This window comes from Hordeum vulgare, chromosome 4H (genome assembly GCF_904849725.1).
Source record: "Hordeum vulgare subsp. vulgare chromosome 4H, MorexV3_pseudomolecules_assembly, whole genome shotgun sequence".
In the NCBI taxonomy this organism is placed as follows: domain Eukaryota; kingdom Viridiplantae; phylum Streptophyta; class Magnoliopsida; order Poales; family Poaceae; genus Hordeum; species Hordeum vulgare.
The window spans coordinates 244,215,336-244,236,033 of record NC_058521.1 but is presented as its reverse complement, the minus strand read 5'-3'; the positions used below and the strand labels follow the sequence as shown (position 1 = coordinate 244,236,033).

Genomic DNA, 20,698 nt, shown 5'->3' with positions numbered 1-20,698 from the left:
AAATAATACATACCGACGTATGCGGTACAATGGGCGATGAGGCTTGCGGTGGCTATCGTTATGTTCTCAGCCTCACTGGTAACTTAAGCAGATATGGGTATGTCTACTTAATGAAACACAAGCCTGAGACCTTTGAAAGGTTCAAAGAATTTTATAGTGAGGTAGAGAATCAACATGACAAGAAAATAATGTTCTTGCGATCTGATCGTGGAGGCGAATATTTGAGTAACGAGTTTTTTATGCACTTAAGGAATTGTGGAAATGTTTGACAACTCACGCCGCCTAGCACACCTCGGCATAACGGTGTGTCCGAACATCGTAATCTCACTCTATTGGATATGGTGTGATCTATGATGTCTCTTACTGATTTACGGCTATCATTTTGGGGATATCCATTGGAGACTGCTGCATTCACTTTAAATAGGGCACCGTCTAAATCCGTTGAGACGACACCATATGAATTATGGTTTGGGAAGAAACCTAAGCTGTCCTTTCTGAAAGTTTGGGCACGTGATGCTTATGTCAAGAAACTTCAACCTGAAAATCTCAAACCCAAGTCGGAAAGGTGTGTCTTCATAGGATACCCTAAGGAAACTATTGGGTATACCTTCTATCTCAGATTCGAAGGCAAGATCTTTGTTGCCAAGAATGGATCATTTCTAGAGAAAGAGTTTCTCTCGAAAGAAGTGAGAGGGAGGAAAGTAGAACTTGATGAGGTAATTGTACCCCCTCTCGAACCGGAGAGTAGCGCATCGCAGGAAAATGTTTCTGTGGTGTCTACGCCGTTTAGAAAGGAAGTTAATGATGATGATCATGAAACTTTAGATCAAGTTATTACTGAACTTCATAGGTCCACGAGGACACATTCCGCACGAGAGTGGTATGGAAACCCTGACCTGGAAACCATGTTGTTAGACAATGGTGAACCTTCGAACTATGAGGAAGCAATGGCGGGCCCGAATTCCAACAAATGGCTTGAAGCCATGAAATCTGAGATAGGATCCATATATGAGAACAAATTATGGACTTTGGTGGACTTGCCCGATGATCGGCAAGCCATAGAAAATTAATGGATCTTTAAGAAGAAGACTGACGCAGATGGTAACATGACCGTCTATAAGGCTCGTCTTGTCGCTAAGGGTTATCAACAAGTTAAAGGAGTTGACTACGATGATACTTTCTCACCCGTAGCGATGCTAAAGTTCGTCCGAATCATGTTAGCAGTTGCCGCATTTTATGATTATGAGATCTGGAAAATGGACGTTAAAACGACATTCCTTAACAGCTTTCTTAAGTAAGAATTTTATATGATGCAGCCGGAAGGTTTTGTCGATCCTAAAAATGAAGACAAGGTATGCAAGCTCTAGCGCTCCACTATGGGATGGTGCAAGCATATCACAGTTGGAATATTCGTTTTGATGAGGTGATCAAAGCGTTTGGGTTTGTTCAGACTTATGGAGAAACCTGTATTTACAAGAAAGTGAGTGGAAGCTCTGTAGCATTTCTCATTTTATATTTGGATGACATATTGTTGATGGTAAATGATATAGAACTTTTGGAAAGCATAAAGGCCTACTTGAATAAGTCTTTTCAATGAAGGACCTTGGAGAAGTTGCTTACATATTAGGCATAAAGTTCTATAGAGATAGATCGAGACGCCTCATTGGTCCTTCACAAAGCACATACCTTGACAAGATATTGAAGAAGTTCAATATGGATGTCCAAGAAGGGGTTCTTCCCTGTATTGCAAGGTGTGAGATTGAGCACAACTCAATTCCTGACCACGGCAGAAGATAGAGAAAAGATGGGTATCGTCCCCTATGCTTTAGTCATAGGCTATATTATGTATGCCATGTTGTGTACCACACCTGATGTGAACCTTGCCATAAGTTTGGTAGGGAGGTACCAAAGTGATATCGGAATGGATCACTGGACAACGGTCAAGAATATCCTTAAGTACCTGAAATAGACTAAAGATATGTTTCTCATTTATGGAGGTGCCGAAGAGCTCGTCGTTCACATACCGGATACGTGTATATTTTGAATGGTGGGGCAGTAAGCTGGTGCAGTGGCAAGCAAAGTGTCGTGGCGACATCTACATGTGAAGCGGGGTACATATCTTCTTCGGAAGCAGCACAGGAAGGATTGTGGATGAAGAAGTTCATCACTGACCTAGGAGTGATTCCCAATGCGTCAGGCCCAATGACTCTCTTCTGTGACAACACTAGATCTATTGCAATTGCCAAGGAGCCCGGGTTTCAGAAGAAGACCAAGCACATCAAGTGCCACTTCAACTCCATTCGTGGATACATTCAGGATGGAGATATAGATATTTGTAAAGTACATATGGATCTGAATGTCGCAAATCTGTTGACTAAACCTCTTCCACGAGCGAAACATGATCATCACGAGAACTCTATGGGTGTTCGATTCATCACAATGTAACTAGATTATTGACTCTAGTGCAAGTGGGAGACTTTTGGAAATATGCCCTACAGGCAATAATAATTTGGTTATTATTATATTTCCTTGTTCATGATAATTGTCTATTGTTCATGCTATAATTGTATTAACCGGAAACCGTAATACATGTGTGAATACATAGACCACACCATGTCCCTAGTGAGCCTCTAGTTGACTAGCTAGCTGATCAATAGATGGTCGTGGTTTCGTGACCATGGACATTGGATGTAGTCGATAACCGGATTACATCATTAGGAGAATGATGTGATGGACAAGACCCTATCCTAAGCATAGCACAAGATCGTGTAGTTCGTTTGCTAAAGCTTTTCTAATGTAAAGTATCATTTCCTTAGACCATGAGATTATGCAACTCCTACCATAGGAATGATTTGGGTGTATCAAATGTCACAACATAACTGGGTGACTATAAAGGTGCACTACAGGTATCTCCGATAGTATCTATTGGGTTGGAACGAATCGAGACTGGGATTTGTCACTCCGTGTAACAAAGGGGTATCCCTGGGCCCACTCGGTAATACATCATCATAATGAGCTCAATGTGAGTAAGGAGTTTGTCACGGGATCTTGTGTTACGGAACGAGTAAAGAGACTTTCCAGTATTGAGATTGAGCAGGGTATAGGGATACAGACAATTGAATCTCGGGCAAGTAATATACCGATGGACAAAGGGAATTGTTTACGAGATTAAGTGAATCCCTGAAATCGTGGTTCATCCGATGAGATCATTGTGGAACATGTGGGGGCCAATATGGGTATACAGGTCCCGCTATTGGTAATTGTCCGACGAGGCGTCTCTGTCATGTCTGCATGGTTCCCGAACACGTAGGGTCTACACACTTATGGTTCGGTGACGTTAGAGTTGTAATGGGAATTGTATATGTGGTTACCAAAAGTTGCTCTAAGTCCCGAATGATATCCCGGACATCACGAGGAGTGCCGGAATAGTCTAAAGGCGAAGATTTATATATGGGAAGTCCAAATTCGGTCACCAGAAAGGTTTCGGGTTTTATCGGTATTATACCGAGACCACCAAAAGGGTTCCGGTGGTCCACCGGGAGGGGCCACCTGTCTCGGAGGGGCACATTGGCCGAAAGTGGGTGGGAACCAGCTCCCTAGGTGGTTTGTGCGCACCACACAAGTAGCCCAAGGCTCTTATGGCTGGGAACCCTACGGCGCGGGGTCTGCCTCCCACCAACTTGGGAGGCAAGCCAACCCCCTTGGTCGCCGCCTCCCCCTCCGAGGCCATCTAGGGTTGCCAGTCTCCTCTCACCATCCCCTATAAACTGAGAGGGGTGAGAGGGTTGCAACACACCTAAACCCGCCCCCCTTGGCACAGCCCTACCGCTCCACTTCTTCTTCTCAACGACACTTGGGAAAGTCCTGCCGGAGAACCAAAAGCTCCACCGCCACCATGCCGTCGTGCTGCCGGAGCTCTCCCTCAACTTCTCCTACCCCCTTGCTGGATTAAGAAGGAGGAGATGTCCCCGGTCTGTACGTGTGTTGAACGCGGCCGAACCGTTCGTTCAGTGCTTGGATTGGATCTTCGACGATTTGAATCATAGAGAGTACGACTCCATCAACCGCGCTCATTGTAACGCTTGCGCTTAGCGATCTTCAATGGTATGAAGATGCTCTCTCTCTCTTGTTGGTAGCATATCCTAGATTGATGTTGGTGATACATAGGAAACCTGTTGAATTATTACTACGTTACCCAACATTGCATATGGCAGACGCTGCCTCATTCCTCCAGTAGGCCGTCCGTGCATGCCGCGGACACAAGAGCAATCTTACACGGGGAAGATGGCAAAAGTGGGTGGCATTGGTCAAGAGCAATGATGGCCGGTGCTACACGTAGGCTCTACGTCAGCTCACTCGAGGCGGTTCCCAAAGCGTTGCAGGAAGAAGAAGAGTCCCACGAGCCAGTGGGTGCCATGCCTCGAGCCTGGCCCGCAGGCGATTGGGGCCCGCGTCGCTTCGCCCCTCCCAACGGGTGGAGTCGAGCACAACGCGGGCCCGACGGCTACTGTCGGGCCCCTGTGACCGGGAGTGCCCAGACCCATTGTCCTACGGCCCCAGGTGCGATGTGTTGCACAAGCCTGGCTCAGCTTGTTAAAAGCCCAACAAGGGAGACCCTCGCGAGGCGAGCACCCGAGGATCATTGCTGAGGACCGCAAGAGCTTGCCCGATGCAAGGACGCACCCTGAGGCAACCCCTGAGGCTCTCGCGGGTCGCACTCATCAAGGGCGACCTGGCCGGGTCTCATGACCTTGTGCCTGCACGTGGGTGACGCCGGCTGCACACGGGCGGTGCTAATGAGCATGAACAGGAGGGTTTTCCCCTTTCGGGCTAAGGATTAGGGGCCACGTGTCGAGCTCCCAAAGGAACTCCCAGAGGTTTCCCATTTGGATCCAGAGGACGAAGGTTGAGGGCTCGACGGGACAGAGGTCACCCCCGAGCCCACCAGCACGACACGGCGAAGAGCTTTGGCAGACAAAGACTACCTTTGTGAGGGTGAACCGCAATCGTGTACTCTTTCCAAATCGCTGTTGTGGTAACTCTTCCCGTCGAGTGTTTTGGGAGAAGAAGACCAAGGCTAGTATAAAGGATAGGCTCGGCCTCCATAGCAAGGGACATCCATTGTCTCCACTAGGTCAAGAACCCACCTTTGTACTCATCTTCCACCTCAAGTAATCCAGATAAGCGAGAGTAGGGTTTTACACTGCAATGTGGTCTGAACCAGGGTAAACGGCTCACGTGTGGAGAGGTAGAGCAGGGTAGGAGAGCAAGCGCACCACATATTTTGAACCGGTCTAGGTCTACGGAGCTCCGATTCTAACAACATGCAATGGTTACATGTGGAGGTGACTACCTTCACATGCCCCTCGTGTTTAATAGAAATGAAATTTTTACCATTTGCAATTATGTATGAAAGAGCTCCATATGAAAATGTTTATTTTAGACCATAGCAATGCAAATCATGTACCACCATATGAAAATTATGTATGAAAGAGCTCCATATGAAACAATCACTCAACAAAATCATATCAGTGTTCAAAATGCTTGACTTTGATATGTAGAAGGGTAGGGTGCACTCCAAAACATTGAAAGTTTAATCTTCCCTCCATTTCCTATTCTTGAAAATACTCAAATGAATACACATTTCTAAAGTAGTACTAAAAAGTTATTTTGTAAATTTTCTAATAAATACTAAAACAAACTAGAGGAAATTTGAAGAAGATGTGAAAAATAATCAAATAATTTGGATTTGTATTCCAAAAGTTAAAGCGAGTCTAAGTTGTGTCAAATCTCTAAATTTAAAAAAAATCGAAGGGGGATACACTTTCTAAAAGGAGAAAACGTACCCGAGTTGAATTTGTTTTAACATAAGTGGGTGGGCGGCAACGTGGGGTTGCTAACAATGGACGTGCCTGGCCCACAGGTCAGGTTTGACCAGTGAGCCCGCTTTCTTCCTCCTTTGGCTGAACAGAGGCGCGGACTACGGTGAACTTCATTGAGGAACGGTGGCTCCTTACGGGCCCTGAGTGCGGAAATAGGTCCATGAGATCCCGACGTTCCTTCCGATGGTTTCTGCAATTGGGGAGATGGTTGGGTCGTCGGTGACATGATCTCCGACGGACAGAGGATATGAGCAGGGATGTGCTTCGACCTTTGGTGGTTCCCGGGTTAAGCTAGGAGGGGGAAATGATCCCTAGGATTTAGGGAGGGCTGTTGGGCGCAAGGTGACGCGGGGATGCTCTAAGGGCATCGAATTTTACAAGAGAGCACCGGCGAGTGCCTCGGTCCAAGGCGGGGGAAATGGATTGTTGTGGACAAATTGGCTGTTGAGGGTGCTTGCTATGGATGCAGGGAGGCTAATGGGGTGTGCTATGTGCTCGGGGATCTCTATTCATAGGGTTGGGGAGCTCGGTTGGATGACATCATTGATAAGCACTGTGTCTCACAGCCTCTGTTGCTCGGGGTGACCTGGCGAGGTTGGGATGGCAGTAGAAGCTTGCGGATGAACTCCGCACTGCTCCAGGGGGCAGCTGGTGAGCTGAGGGGGCTAGGGTGGCACTGCCATGGTACGGAAGAACGCGGACACTGGCGTGCCACCAAGCAGCAAAGCAGCAGCGCTGCAGGTCGCGGAGAGGCAGTCGGGCGACGCTAGCGCTCTGGAGGGGACACACGCATGGTTCTATGGGCGAGGAAAGGCAAGGGGGCGCGGGGGTAGGTGGGGCATGGCGATGTAGCGCTACTGCATGCAATAAGTGCGCTCTACTCTTGCTCCGGATACACTCACCACCTGCTCGATGAAATGTCAGGACACACTAGGCTAGTCAAGTGGAGCTAGGCTTTGGCAGGGTGGTTATAAATGTCTTGGTTGAGATCTAGGACATGCTAGTTTGGTCATCGGAGGTGGTTGACATAGTTCTAGGAGCACCTAGGGATTTCTGTGTGGGGCCAACATTTCCAGGATGGGGTCTCTTTAGCTTCTTACAAAGGTGGTATGGTTGGTTTGGCTAAAAGGGAAACTTGGTAATGCAAGTTTTGGAGAAAAACATTTGTGAACAGAAACTACACAGGATTATTTCATGGACTTGAAATATTCCTATGGGGATAAACTCTTGGTCTTAAGAGTTTAGTAGGGAGTACTATAAATCAGAAAAATCCCATTGTCATTTAAGTAAAATAACATAGGGTTGCACTTTAAACTACTAAATTGGTTTGCTTAAAATTTTCAAAAGGGCAAGATGATTTTTTCATAAAAGTGATCTATAGGCATCACATGACATCTCCATTTTTTTGTGGAATTTTTAAAATAATATTTAAAGAGGTTGTAATACAGTGAGGCCCTTTAAAGAATGAAAAGGTCATTTAAAACAATTAAGTTAGGAAAGCTCAGTTATAAAAATATTTCTCTCTGGATTTAAAATGAAATGAAAAGCTTTTAAAATCAAACATCTAAGTTTCACAATATTTTTCAAAAGTTTCTATCTGGAGGGGAAGAATTTCATAATTTAAAGAAAAGTGGGTGGTGCTGACACCAAGAGAGAATTGAGAAAATAATATTTATTTTGCTGGCAAAATTTTAATTAATATAAACATGGAGAATATTTTGGGGCGTTAAAAGACTTCAACCCCGGGAGGGTAACGGCTGCGCGAGTCCACGGAGGTCTCCCCCAACAAGGAGACCACGAAGAAGCAACCTTGTCTATTACACCATGGCTTACGTCCACGAAGGACTAGCCTCATTCGGGATAGATCTTAACAAAGTAGGGAATCTCCTTACCCTTACAAACTTCTTAGTTCAACTCCACACAATTTTGAGGCTCCGAAGTGACCGCTAACCTATCTACGTGACATCACTCTCCAAAAGGTAATATATGAGGTATGGATGATGAACTCCTTGCTCTTGTGCTTAAAAAGATATTCTGCTCAACACTCAATCACTCTCTCATATATTTGGCTTGGTAGAAGCTAGAAATCAAGATTGATAAGGTTGGAGTGGAATATCTTGAACTCAACACATGATTAGATGGTTCTCTCTCGAAAAATGGTTGGAGGCAAGTGTTGGCTTGTTCTGAGCGCTCTCTCATGGAATAAGAGGGGGTGGATGGGTATATATAGGCATCTCCAAAAATACAATCATTACAACATTATTTCCCAACTCGGTGGAACTAAAGTAAAAACTGGGTTACACCGACTAGTGCAAAATGTGGCAACTTTCGGCGTTTAGGTGAGACTGACATATAAAACTCAGTGAGTCCAATTTTGGCTAGCCTAGGCAGTTACACAAACTCGGTGGCACCAATTTGTAAAACTCGGAGATTCTGACTTTTAGTAGATGGATACTAGGGAGTTGGTCACTGGTTTTCGGTGGGACAGAGATAGAACTTGGTGTCACCAAGAGGATAGGGCTCGCTCTAGATTCTGTCTAGAGTAAAACATTGTAGGGCCGAATGTGTAATAATTGTGGCACGAAATTTAGGCTTTAGGGTTTGGACAAAATATTTTTGTGGGAGAGTTCATGTGGATTTTTGGTGGCTATCTCTAATCACTTAAGCAACCAGATCCTCCTAGATACCTCATCCCCTTTTAATAGTATTGGCTTTCATATGGACTCGAACTGATTTCTCACAACATGCAAAATATAGTGTCTTGGAGCTCGATGCATTCCTAATCATATTCTTCTTCTTCCTTGGGGCTTCTCACATTCCCAGCCAAAAATATCTTGGACTCAATCTGAAACACTAGGTAGAACCATTAGTACAAGAGATAAAGTATGTTGTCATGAATTATCAAAACCACCAAGGGACCATATGTGCTTTTTAATCTCCCCCTTTTTTGTTAATTGATGAAAATATACAATCAAAGATTTAATTCAAAATAGGAGTGATATATGAAAACTTTGAGAGACATATGACTAGTACAAGCCCCCCTAAATATGTGCAATCCCCTTTGAGGAATAGTTTCTTTGGAAAGCATGATTGCACACACATTATAGAGAGGACATGGCAAGTCATATGTTCCTTGGCTATATGCATCAGATAGAAGAGAATGAAGAATCTCCATGTCTTTGAATCACTCTTGCAAAACAATATGTGCAAGAAGCAAGAGGTTGTCCTAACCAATGCTATGGTGCATATTTAACCTAGGGAAACATACTTGAGAAAAAAATGTTAGATAAACCAAAAATATTTCTTTCATAAAGATGCATAGAACTTCAATTTATCCAAAGTTTGGAAGACATGTAGAAAATAGTATTTTCTCAAAAATAACATGTATGTAGAAGTGATCTTACAAATTTTCAACCCTGAATGTAAATATTAGTTTCGCCTCTCCACCTGAATCTTAGCATGTAGATATTGGGAGTAAGTAGGGTGAGACAAGTCCATCAAATAGGATATATCAAGTGTCCAACTAACTTAATCTTATCCCTCTCTCTCCATTTTGGAATAATAATCTGAGTTGAAATCTCCCCCTTAATAATTAGCATTGAGATTTAATGATTCTCCACTGAAGCTTTCAATTTGATCTTTAATCTCCCCCCCCCTTTGGCATCAATCTCCAAGAAGGGTCAAAGGGTAAGAGATCCTGGAGAGTAAGGGTCACAGAGAGTTTTGTCAGAAAAATATCAGGAGTATAGTAAGGAACTAAAGTAGTAACTAAAATTGGATACTCCGAGGCAAAACTGAATGGTGGAACGGATAATGATTTTTGGGCTCAAGGTGAAATCCGTATAGGCGGGTGTTCCAGGTTGGTAGTACTCGAGAGGCTTAGAGTTGTTTATTTGTTATACCATTGACATTGATTTCCTTGCTTCGGAGGGTCCGAGTTGCAAACAGAAACTTGGCAAAGGCATTCTTGGCGATTTTGTCAAGGAAAACTTTTAGAAAGATTTGCCCAAATTTATCAGAAACTTTCCAAAAGCTTTGCATAGAAAGTTCATCTAGGTAAGAATTCTAATGGAAGCATCCAAGTATATAGAAAAAGAGAGGTTTTCCATTCAAGATCCTTCTCGAGATGTTGGGTGGTGACTAGGTCACCTATATTGGAGTATTTTACTTAAGGAGACAAGAAATTATGCTTGATCATAGGTCACACTCAATGTTTAAGCACAAGTGGGGATACCACTTTTACATAAAGTTTTTTAATGTGTTCACATCTTGTGAGATGCTTTGACTCAAGTCTTAGAGTAAAGAGCCCCTTTGAGGTGACATTCCCCTTAAGAGGGACAAACTAACGTTGCTTTTATCATTAAAGACTTCTTGTAGGTGTTGTAGTAGTGGATGCCCATACTTGATGAAGATCATCTTGAGTTGGGAGCAATCCTTCTTGTTTTATTTGCACTTCACCTACATAGGTTATTCATGCAAGGAAGAACATGATATATCCAAATGACAAGAATGAAGTTGTTCAACAAATGTTTGTCAAAGGTATGGTTTGTGTTGTATTCTTCCTCCTTCTGATAGTGGTGATGTTGATACTTGGCCATAACAAAATTTCTTGTGGTATAAGTTGATGGCAATCTTGTAGTGTGTTGTTCTCCCAAGTACCTACAGAAGGTTTGATACAATACCAGGGACCATAGATTTCCAAGATATTGAGAATCATCATGTCAATGGTATCATGGAATAGTAACAATAAGCTCATGCCATTGAATGCACTCGGGTGAGTCTAGCACAAGTTTGAAGCATCAATGATAGTCAACTCACTCCTCAACTGACAAAACACTTTCTCTTCAAGTGAGTTAGTAAAGATATAGGCCAATTGTTTGTTGGTACGAACATGTTTGAGTTTAATATCCCCTTTAGCAACAAGATCTAGAATGAAATGATGATGAACTTCCATATGTTTAGTTCATGAATGTTGCAAGAGATTATGAGTCATCTTCATAGCACTCTCATTATGAGAAAACAATGGAACATGTCTCACATGTATTCCTTAATCTTTAAGATTTTGAGTCACCATAGCAATTACACACAACATGATCCGGCGACAATGTATTCCGCCTCAGAGGTGGACAGAGATATCGAGTTTTGTTTCATGGATGACCAAGATACAAGAGATCTCTCAAGAAATTGACAAGTGCCTGATGTGGATTTTTTATCAACCTTATCTTCGGCATAGTCCGAGTTGGAATAACCCATAAGATAGAAAGAAGATCTCCTGGGATACGAAATACCAAATTTTGGTGTATGTAACAAGTATCTCACAATTCTTTTAACGGCCTTAAGATGACACTCTTTGGGTGTTGCTTGATATCTGGAACACATTCACACACTTAGCATGATATCGGGAAGAGAGGCACATAGATATAGTAATGAACTTCACCATTGATCGACAAACCTTTTGATCAACCGGTTTGTCCTCCTTGCTGAGGTCAAAATGTCCACTAGTAGGCATAGGGGTTCTCATAGCTTCACACTCTTACATGTTGAACTTCTTAAACAAGTCCTTGGTGTAGTTGGTTTGAGAGATGAACATATCTTGTCTCCTTTGCTTGATTTGTAAACCAAGGAAAAATTTCAGCTCACACATCATGGACATCTCATATTTCTTGCACATCAACCTTCCAAATTTCTAACTAATTCTAGGTTAGTACATCCAAAGATAATACCATTCACATAAGTTTGGCACATAAATAATTCAACATTTACTCTTATAGTGAACACGTTTACGTAAATTTTACCAGTCTCGAAAACCTTTTCAATGAGAAACTTCATTGGCAATTTCTACCAAGATCGAGGGGCTTGTTTAAGACTGTATAGAGTTTTACGAAGTTTATAAACATGGTTAGGTTTCTTAGGTTTCAAAATGCCGGAAGTTTATTTAGCATAAACTTCATCCTCAATTTCACCATTTACAACAACAGTTTTGAAATCCATTTGGTAAAGACTTATATTATGGTGATTGGCATAAGCAAGAACTATACAAATGGCCTCAAGTCTAGCAACGGTAGCAAAAGTCTCACCACAGTCCATACCTTCGACTTGAGTGTAACCTTGAGCTACGAGACATGCCTTCTTGTTTACCACTTGACCATCTTCATCGTGCTTGTTCCAAAATACCCATTTTGTTCGAATGATCTTGTGCTCATCCTTGGGCTTCTCCACTAGCGTCCACACTCCATTCCTCTCAAAGTTGTGTAGCCCTTCGTGCATGGCAGTCACTGAATCCGGGTCTACAAGTGCTTCCTCTACCTTCATAGACTCAAATGTAGAGATAAATGAGTAATGCTTACAAACCCTAGCTAGTCGAGTTTTAGAGCGACTAATTCTCTCGGTTTGTATGTCACTCAGAACTTGTTCTACGAGATGACTCTTCTTCACTCTTTCTCGACCTCGCTGTAGCCTTTGCTTGTTGGACGGTGGAGCTTCCTCATCATCATCTTCTTATTCATTGTTATTGAAGTTATCATTTCATTGCGGGGGCGGTGAAGGATGTTGAGGTGGATCATCTTGATCGACTTATTCTTCCTCTTCATCTTGACGTGTACCGCTTGTGGAGTCCTCGATGTTGCTTTTTGGTTTGCCTTGATGTGAAGTAGGAGCTTCCATTAGACTCATCGAACTTCACATCTAACGTCTCTTCAAATTTTTGAGTGAAGTTGTTGTAGACACGGTAAGTGTGAGAGTTTAATCTGTAACCAAGCAGGAAACTTTCATGAGATTTAGGAGCAAATTCAAAATGCTAATACTTATCAAGAATGTAGCACTTTGGGCTGAATATCCGAAAGTATCCAACTTGGATTTTGTTTCTGGTGAGTAGCTCATATATTTTCTTACCGAGAAGCTTGTGGAGGTAGAGTCAGTTTGTTGCATGAAAAGTTGTTTCTTCGGCTTCTGCCCAAAGGTTTATTCGCCTCTTGTATTCATCAAGCATCGTTCTAGCCAACTCCATGAGAGTTAGGTTCTTCCTCTCAACTACTCCATTTTATTTAGGTATGTACATAGCCGAGATCTCATGTGAGATATCGTCTTCGTTAGGAAAAGTATCCACATTAGTGTTCTTGAACTCCAATCCGTTGTCGCTTCGATTTTCTTCGTCTTGACTTCAAACTAATTTTGGGATTTGCGAGCAATGTTTTTGAAGATCTTTTGCACATGTGTCTTGTCATCAAGAAAGAATACCCACGTAAATCTGGAAAATCATCAACCATGACTAGACCCAGAGAATTTCGACTGAGGATCTTGTAACCATTGGGCCCAAAGAGATCCATGTGAAGCAGCTTGAGTTGTCTCCTAGTAGTCATGATGTTATTGACGGGATGACTTCCACCGACTTGTTTTCCTTCTTGACAAGCACTACAAAGTCTATATTTGTCTAAGACAACATATTCAATAGCAATTATATGATCACCTTTGATAACCTTGTCTAGATTACGCATAACTACATGTCCTGGCCTTGTATGCCATAGCCAACCTATAGAATATTTTGCAATAAGAAAAGTACGAGGTTTGGCTCGTTTAGTGAAATCGACAATGTATAGATCACCTGACCAGAAAAAGGTAGATACCATGTGATGATTCTCCTCACAAAACACTTGGCAATACTTTAGCAAGTAGCACATTGAAACTTTAGTCGGTTAGTCTAGATACGGGGAGAAGATTGTAGCCAATGGATTCAAAAAGCATGACATTTTGAATAGAACTATCATGAGATATGGCCACCTTACCAAGACCAAGTACCTTACCCTTGTAGTTGTCTCCAAAAGTCGCATATCTTTGTGGTCCATGGTTTGGTGTGATCTCGTGAAACTTATCTCCATCTCCGGTCAAGTGATCGGTGCATCCACTATCGAGAATCCACTCTTTTCCTCTGGAAATGTAGTCTTTGAGGTTTGACGTGAGGCTTAGACTCTTCATAGACTTCTCACATTCAATGTCAAACCTCTCTCTTTATCGTAGTAGCCATGTTCCACATCATCATCGTCAAGTGGAATATCCCCGTCACACAAATAAAGAGATTCGTTAGAATTGTGACCATGAGAATTTTCAAGTTTATGAATGTGAATGGCTTCAACAATGATGTTATTGATGGTTATGACATATCCTTTAGAAGGCATGAGATTACAAAGCACAAACAAGTATTTATCAAAAGTTGGGATCACTTGGTTCACTTTTGGAAAGACAACAGTTTTATGGAGTATGCATCAAGGCTTTTCAAAGATTAGTTTGGATATATATTCTCTAAATCTTTCCACCAAATATAAACACACTCAACGTTTTTCATTTGATCAAACAAAGTTCTTGGCAATCCTCCAATGATCATATTACCAGCTCTAAGATTACAAAGCATATCGATTTTTTCCTCGTGTGAAAGATGTAAGGGATCAATGGGAGGCACAAAGGAATTTTCAACATACTTGGTCAAATGGAATTCATCGAATGGATCAAGCATTTTGTCTTTCCATTAACTATAGTGCTCCCCATTGAGCATAGGCACTCTACATCTAATACTTACCAAACTACACACATCCATCTTCCTCCAATGGAAATTAACCCAAAGCTACGGAGACCAAGGATCTGATAACAACTGTAAGATCGAGAAGGGGTGTCTGGAGGGGGTGAATAGACAACTTCGCAAATTAAAAACCTAACCTTTTCCCAATTTTATTTCTTGGCAATATTTAGCAATTCTAGAAATAGTAGTACACCTTACACAAGCAAGTAAACAAGTATGGCAACGAAAAGTAAAGACATGCACATGAAAGTAAGGAGTAGAGATAGGAAGATCAAATGCAAACATGCAATTGAGATTTTTCGCATGGTTCTGATAGGTGGTTCTATCATACATCCACGTTGATTGAGACTTCAACCCATGAAGGGTAACAGCTACGTGAGTCCATGAAGGGCTCCACCCACAAGGGGTCCACGAAGAAGGAACCTTGTCTATTCCACCATGGTTTACGTCCATGAAGAACTAGCCGCACTCATGGTAGTTCTTCACGAAATAGGTGGACTCCTTGCCCTTACAAACTTCTTGGTTCAACAACAGACGATTTGGAGGCTCCCAAGCGATACCTAACCAATCTCGGAGACACCACCCTCCACACGGTAATAGATGTGGTATGGATGATTAACTCCTTTCTCTTGTGCTTCAAAAGATAGTATCCTCAACACTCGATCACTCTCTCACATATATGGCTTGGTAGAAGAGATCGATTGGATGGAAAACAACTTGGGGAGGTTATAACCAAGATTCATATAGTTGGAGGGTGCTGTCTTGATCTCAACACATTATTAGGTGGTTCTATCTCAGAAAATAGATGGGGCAAGTGTTGGCTTGTCCTAAGTGCGCTCTCTTTGAATGAGAGGGAGCTGGATGAGTATATATAAGCATCACCAAAAATCCAACTGTTACAAAATTATCGCCCAACTCGATGGAACAAAAGTAAAAACTCGGTTGCACCTGCTAGTGCAAAATGTGGCAACTTTCGGTGTTTCGATGAGACCGATATATAGAACTCGATGAGTCCAATTTTGGTTGGCCTAGGCAGTTACACAAACTTGGTGTGATATATTTATAATACTCATATGGATACTAGGGAGTTGGTCACAAATTTCAGCGGGAGCGAGATAGAACATGGTGTCACAAAAAGTTTAGGGTTGGTGTTGGGGTACGACAATCTATGGGACCTGCGAGTCACCTTTGTGGTTCAAATGTGGGGACTCACGGGCACGAAGAGCATCAACAACTCTAGCATGCTCGACGATTTAGATAGGTTCAGGCCACTCAGGAGTGTAAAACCCTACGTCATGTGTCGTGGATTATATGGGTCCAAAGTACACGAGTGTAACATCCCGGCAAGAATGCTCGAGGAGTGCGGGTACGCGTGCAAATGGACAAAGTGTTGGCTTTTCTACAGGAAGCCATGGACCTCCTTTTATAGATCAAGGGGCTACCATAGTGGCTAAAATGGTCATTGTATGGGGTAAATAGTAGATCATATAGCTGCCAAAATGACTAACAAGAGCTATAGTGGGAAATAACTACACCTGACGAATTAGTAGGTGTGCAATAAGCGTGACATGAGGTGTCTCGCTGGTGAGATTCCCTGGCAAGGATTGCCACTCCTTGTGTGTCGTTCGCCCAACTACCTTTTATCCGTCAGCCATGCCATGGGACGGGTGTCATTAGAGCTGCTATAAATCCCTTGAACAACCACGTACCCCTGACAAGGTTTACCTAAACGCATGCCCGCTCGACACTTTGTTGATTTTGACAATCAGCTGTGGGGACCCCACTTACAAGTCGAGATCGCCGAATGGTCGTGCTCAGTGATCCCAGAGATCAATGCTCACCGAACACACAGATACTAAATAATAAGAGTCTTACATCCGAGTACCGAATTATTACATCACATGAACGAAAGGTCAAGTTCACAAGGTTGGGCCTAAGGCCACATCATACTGATACAACTTATAGCGGAAATCATAGGGCCAAAGCGGGTGCCCATGCCATCAAGCCTACACCGACAGACATTCTGACTCGGAAGCGTCCTAGTTCACAGGGGCGTCTCCCAAGACGTACTCATTTCCAAAGTCCGGTCCTTCCATGTGTGGTCAATAATATAACCAGTGGCAAGCCAATGAGTACTTTTGAATGTACTCGCAAACAGCCCATGATATGAACAATGAAAGTGAAGGATAACAATAACCTGCATCTTTGGTGGAATTCATCTTGGTGGTATGATCATGGATATGCATCAAGTTAAAGAATTACTTTTGAAGAACAAGTTACATATATCAATATTTGTCGAGGGCTGAACCATCCGGGCTCAGCCTATATGCCAAGTCACCAAACTTGGTCAAATCATTACTTCCGTAACAACACCTTTTTATCACCACACACACACACTTGGTTTATGCGGAAACAACTGGACATAGTTTAAGCAGGATTACCCAACTGTCCTTGAATGTGGACACGGCTATTCGAATAGTTTTACACTCTGCATAGGTAGTACGCTGGAGCCACAAGATTCGGGAAACTTCCATGTCATCCACGACTCGCGGTATATAACATACCCGAGGTAAGTACCTGATCAATGCATTTCCCCTGACGATACTAGACAAAGAGATCCACTCAATTGGTGCCCATTCCACATGTTGTACGTCTTACGAGCACCGACCCTAGACAGTATCAACCATGCGGGGACCAACGGTGTGCGTGGAACTCATACAAATGGCATAGTCGTCCTACCTGGCACGACCCCATCACGAGAGTGACCACACATCACTCCCGCCACTAGAAATGTGGCTCTTTGCTAGCACCGATCAGAGTAGTCATCTTAGCCCCGTCCCATAAGGGGTAACGTGTTCGTACTAGTAAGGTTGGGACGGTCAACACATCATAAATCTAATCCCATTTCCGAAACCATACTCACTCAAAATACTCGGTGCCCCACTTCACCAAAAGTGGTCACCTAACTCATCATCACCCTCGGGCATTAGTGGCACCCGACGGGGTTTTCATAAACTTTGATTTATGTCAACAACGCGCTCATGCTAATACTATTCCAATATTACTTGTCAACATGATACTAGCAGGATCCTCAAAAGGGGTAGGATCAAGCTCAATGCATGTGCTCCGGAGGAGCCACTGGTAACATCACATCAAATGATTTACCGGCACTTATGATCATATGCAACAAAAATACTTGCTATTTTAACATGCAATTATAACATATGCTCAGTCATGGTCAAAGGGTTGCTTGCCTTGGTCACCTAGGTATCCCGGGTCTTCGAGGTCTTCCGCTCTGATTCCCTCGTCACACGGATTTTCTGTCGTCGTCAAAAGAATAAATAAGAAATAGCTCACTCAAAAACAAGTCACAAAGTTATTTTAAAAATGTTCTTAATTACTGATAAATCTAAGTTGTTATTTTGTAAAATATTTGCCTCTGTTTCCAATCAAGGAACATTTTTAAAATCAACCAAACAGAAGCAAAACTATTCCAATTTAGTCCTTTTTATTATTGCAAAACAGAATAGTTGTCTGAATAATTCATCTCAAGGTCTTATTAAATACCACATATTTTTCGAAGAATAATAGTGGAAAATTTACATTTTTACTCTGGTTAAATGTTTTTATAAAAATCCTAGAAATCAGATTTTGAAAATAAGAGAAAAATGGGCTAAGTCCCTGGCCTAGCTCGGCCTCGAACTGGGCCGCCCGAGGCCAGCCGACAGCCTGCCCAGGTGCGCGGGCCGTCAGGTTTGTACTTGATGTGCGGGGCCCTGCGGTCAGCGGCTCACTACTAGGAATAGGCCTGCTAGTGGCGCACTTTGTTTTGGCTACTAATGGCGCACTACAGGTGCGCCACTAGCATCACGCCATTAGAATTTTGTACTAATGGCGCACCTGTGGTGCGTCATTAGTATCTGGTATACTAATGGCGCACCAGGCAGTGAGCCATTAGTATAGCTCATGGTACGCCATTAGTATCTGGTATACTAATGGCGCACCAGGGAGTGCACCATTAGTATAGTTCATGGTGCGCCATTAGTATCTGGTATACTAATGACGCACCAGGCAGTGCGTCATTAGTATAGCTCATGGTGCGCCATTAGTATGCCTCCCAGGGGCCATATTTACCCATGTGCTCTGGCTTACTAATGGCGCACTAGTTGACGATGCGCCACTAGTGTGCTTTTGCAGTGCGCCACTAAAGTGCTGAGTGGTGCGCCACTAGTATGAATATTAGGTATTATTTTTTTCTTTTTTTCTGATATTTGCACAGATTACAAAACATATTACTGCACAGAATATAGAGAGCACAATATATAAACAGCAGATTTATCGAATACAATAGAAGATTAGTCTCCAAATACAATTCACCATATTAATCTCCGAATTTAAAATACCGAACAAACATAGAACATTATAAGTCTCGAGACCACGAGTAGCGAGTTTGTCTTCACATTACAAGTCGATATCGATCATCTAAACTACCATCACATAGAAGAGAGTCGCGGTCATCACGAGAAAGATAGGCAAAATTATCTAAAGTAAAACATCATCGACACCAAGCATGTTACTGAAGCCTTGCCTGGAGAATCACATTCGCGTCCTTTGCCTGCTACCCCTGTCCTCGTCTTCTTCCACCTGTTGCGGAAAGGTGAGGAACAAATTATGCTCCGGCAGGAATTTGTGCTAGTTCAAATTAGCGTACGGCACGATGAAATCACTTTGAAAGAAAAACTAACATTGTGAAACAAATGCATATTTTGGGAGAACCTCTACAATAAAGAAATGCATACTTTATGTGTTGGACAACAAATCGTACGTGACAACTGACAAGACAGTAAGATGTGTTCGATTTTATCAATGTTTATAGGCGACATGGTGTATGATGACATCCAGAATATTCATACTCGTGTCAAAAAAATCATACTAAGAACAATCGATTTACCTCGGTGATAACCTTCCTAGATTTCCGCCCAATCTTTGAACTTGAATCAGAGTCTGGTCGCTTGGGTTTCTTTGTTACTCGCTCTTCCATATCATCTTGATCTCCATCATCTGCAATCATTTTGTATTTTGTATGGAGGATAGATTTGCACTTGGCACTACTATGCCAAAAAACCATTTTGTCCAAATAAATATTTCAACACCGCATACTTAATTAACCAAGTCAGAATGGAATTTCAAGGCCCATAATTCAGAAAATGTAAAGTTTCTTTACATTATCTAGTGAACACAGAAAAATGAGAAGTATCTTCGCAAATCAGAGCACTCTATAACATGCAAAATTAAAATCAGTAGAAACGAGGGAAATGTTTACCATCTTCATCACCAAAGCCTTCAAAATCTTCCATATCATCCATGTCACCCATCTCGATATCATCACCTTCAACATACTCTATCTCACCTTCCTGTATTGGCAAGTGAATCCACAATATATGGGAAAGATTGTGAGGAGTGAGAACATAACAAAATTAGCTTGATTCTCAGAGTCGGTACTGTCTTACTTCTTCCTCTTCTATCTCAGGATACAACTCATCTTTTTCCGTGTCAAGGATAGTATCAAACTGCTTGAAGGGGAAATTATAAATGTCACCATAGACACCCTTCCCCAGGCGCTCCTTTAGTTCACTTTTTGTGACCCTCACACTCTTTTCTGTGACCCAAGTTTCGTTAGTTATCATAAATCAAATAGGGACAAGACTGTTAAAGAAAAAATATTTGGTAATACTTTCACAAAAATATAGACCCATACGCATATCCAGAATAATATAGACGCATACGCATATCCGGAATATAGCTTCTTGAGAGATACTCCGTGATATATAGACAGTAAACGTATGAGTATTTAACTCTAGCTTTTGTGTGGTAATACTTTCACAAAAATGTATGGACATCTTTGCATTGTACAGTATAATGCCTGATCGTTTGTGTGTCAGGTTGAGAGCATAAATGCATCATTCATCCATCAACCCATCTATAGATCCAGGATGATTGCTTACATCTAGCCAGGTATACTATTGTTATTAAGAAACTCGAACATGTGACATTATAGATCATTGTCTTCCATGTTCCCAACCTGATGTTTTATTGATTTTTTCTATTCACAACAATCTACTTCTTGGGCGATAATTTTGACAATCATAAAACCTTTCAGGTTTGACTATCTTGTGATGGTGATTCTAGCAAAGATAGCAAAGGTAATGATGCAGCAAAAATGATGGGAGCGAATCTCAACATTCAG

The 20,698-nt window shown here is 42.3% G+C and overlaps 1 long non-coding RNA gene across 1 annotated transcript; it reads right to left on the bottom strand.

The window, feature by feature from the left end:
- Positions 1 to 19,027: 19,027 nt before the first annotated feature.
- Positions 19,028 to 19,986, bottom strand: LOC123446351. Its single transcript, XR_006631327.1, has 3 exons — positions 19,962 to 19,986; positions 19,775 to 19,865; positions 19,028 to 19,095 (listed from the first exon to the last, which is right to left on the bottom strand). It is a non-coding gene; the product is annotated as an uncharacterized LOC123446351 (long non-coding RNA).
- Between the last annotated feature and the right edge of the window lie 712 nt (positions 19,987 to 20,698).